The 2,496-nt window shown below is 36.4% G+C and overlaps 1 non-coding gene across 1 annotated transcript; it reads left to right on the top strand.

The window, feature by feature from the left end:
- The first annotated feature begins 236 nt into the window (after positions 1-236).
- LOC122092521 lies at positions 237-343 on the top strand. The gene has a single exon (XR_006144181.1). It is a non-coding gene; the product is annotated as a small nucleolar RNA R71 (small nucleolar RNA).
- The last annotated feature ends 2,153 nt before the right edge of the window (positions 344-2,496 follow it).

Below are 2,496 nucleotides of genomic sequence, written 5' to 3'. Positions count from 1 at the left end.
AATGGGCTTCCTTGGCTACTATCCCATCCACAAAACATCCTTTCCCTCTTATGGTTCTTTCACGCTCTTGGGTTGATTCCTACTCACGGGTTTTGTCAGCTAAGTCAAGTAAGAATTTTCATGCCTTTCCTTTATCTGTAAAGGATGTGAATCCCTCAGGGCACATAGAATCTATCATTTGTTTAGTTGGATAATCAATATCCTCATAAATTATTTGACATAAATGCCATAAGTCTACGCCATGGTAAGGGCATTCTTGGAGTAGATCCTTGAATCTCTCCATAAGTTTGGAAAAAGACTCACTAGGCTTTTGCCTAAATTGAAGGATATCACTTCTAAACTTATTGGTCTTGTGTGTTGGGAAAAACTTCTTAAGGAAGACAACTGTGAACTGTTCCCATGAGGTTATGGAATTTGTGGGTAACCCATACAACCACTTCTTAGCTTGGTCTTTCAATGCAAATGTGATGAACCTATGCTTAACAGCGTCATCAGAAAGTTGTTGGATCTTAATTAGAACACATACCTCTTCAAATTTCCTTAGAAATAGGTATGCATCCTCAGAGGTCAGCCCATGAAAGTGGGGCAACATAGTGATGTAGTGAGATTTGAGCTCAAAATTATTGCCTTGGACTTGTGGTAGAACTATGCAGGAAGGTTGGGCCGCTCTAGCAGGGTAGAACCTATCTTTCAGAGATTTAGGTAGAGGGTTTTGCTAATAGTCTCCTATATTGAGGATTTTAAAGAGAGCAAACGTATAGGGTCACTACTTGTTGGATCTCTTCTTTCTAACCGATTCTTAGTATTACGTACCCACTTAACACTCATGCAATAGAAAACTACCCACAACTAGAGTAAGACATATACAAAAGAATGGAAAGAAAAATCTTTTTTTTAATGATTTTTTTTATTTTTTTTTTGGCTTTTTGGGAGCTTACTAGCAGGGATCCAGGGTTGCTCAGGTCAATTCCTGAGGTACTGTTACCGGGCAAAACCTGTCTTTATCATACTATGACGCATGGCAACCTCCACTGGTACAACTATTATTGCAAGTTGTTCTTCTTAGGAATTCAATAGAAGAAAAAGAAAAACAAAACAAAGCAAACTAAGCACTCCGATTTACCAAAAGAAAGCAAAAAATTACATGGAACTGTCTCCCTAGGAACGGTGCCAAAAACTTGTTAGGATTTGAAATGTAACCGCAAGCGTACAGATCAGTGTAGCTATGGGTCGAACACAGGGAGAACAATCACTTTATTTTTGGCTTCTTTTAATATTGCGAAAATGAACCAATTAATGGTTGTGATCTAATTCTAACTACCGTCCTAAATCCTAAACATATGTATCTAAAATAATGTCCTAACCATTCGTTGTCTAAGAATTTAAATACACAAGCCATGTAATTCAAATTAAATAAATAAATAACTGAAAATAAACAACTCACGCAATTCAAAAGCAATGAAGGAAAAAAAATGCTGAAATAAAACTAAAGTAAGAGAAAGGGGATAAAGCTAAAGAGAGGCTCACAAGTAGGTTTCTCTACTTAGCCCAAGGGATGCATCATAATATGAGCTTCCCTACTTGACCAGAGAGTCACTCTTACAAGGGTTACTCTACTTAGCTTTAGGGAAAGGGAGACAATTAAAATAAAAACAATAAAATGATGGTTCTATCGATAGGAGGGGCAAAGTCAACACATACACTAGCCATGAACCTTGGGGGAAAGGAAAAGCAATAATGTAATGACTGAAATTAAAATCCTAAATTAAGAAATACAGGATAGTCAGAAGATAGAATGAGAGGGGGGAGAGAAGATTATTGAAGAAGCCTACCTACCTGAATCAATGCTTGAACTTGAAAGCTTAGGTGATTTGAGATACTGCCAACCCTAAAAACCAGACATGGAATGAGCCAAATCTGAAATTTCTAGGCATGGAAAAAATATATCTTGAAAAAAAAACTGAACTTGAAAAAAAAAGATGTTCCACGGCTTGTGATCTTGTCACCAAGATCTAAGCCTAGAACTATAACTTTAAAAATTACAACTCAATTGCATAAATCATAAACATAAAAGGCTGAATAAAAATAAATGAGTTCTTGCATTAATTGAAATAAAAAGCTATTACAAAAGTGATTAAACCAAAAATAAAGAAGAGCTAAAGCTAGAGAAAGAGAAAACTAGAGAAAGAGAGAAAGAGCAACTAAAAAAAAAAACCTAAGAAGAGAGAAGTAGAGAGGAAGAGAGGGACCACCCTTTAGGGTTTTATGGACTCCCTTTTATAGGGAATAGGAGAGAGAGGAGGACGTCCAAGGGTGGATCCCCTTGGATGATTTTGTGGTGAGTGGAGGAGAGAGAAGAAAGAGAATTGTAGGTAGTCGGGAATCTCCAACGATTTTGCTTCCTTTTTCCTTCTTTTTATTTTTTTATTTTTTTTCTTTCTTCTTCAAACGTGGGTAGCTTCTTGGATGATTTTTCTTTTATTTTCTTCCTTTCCT

This window comes from Macadamia integrifolia, chromosome 10 (genome assembly GCF_013358625.1).
Source record: "Macadamia integrifolia cultivar HAES 741 chromosome 10, SCU_Mint_v3, whole genome shotgun sequence".
Lineage (NCBI taxonomy): Eukaryota > Viridiplantae > Streptophyta > Magnoliopsida > Proteales > Proteaceae > Macadamia > Macadamia integrifolia.
This window is presented reverse-complemented; position numbering and strand designations above follow the sequence as displayed.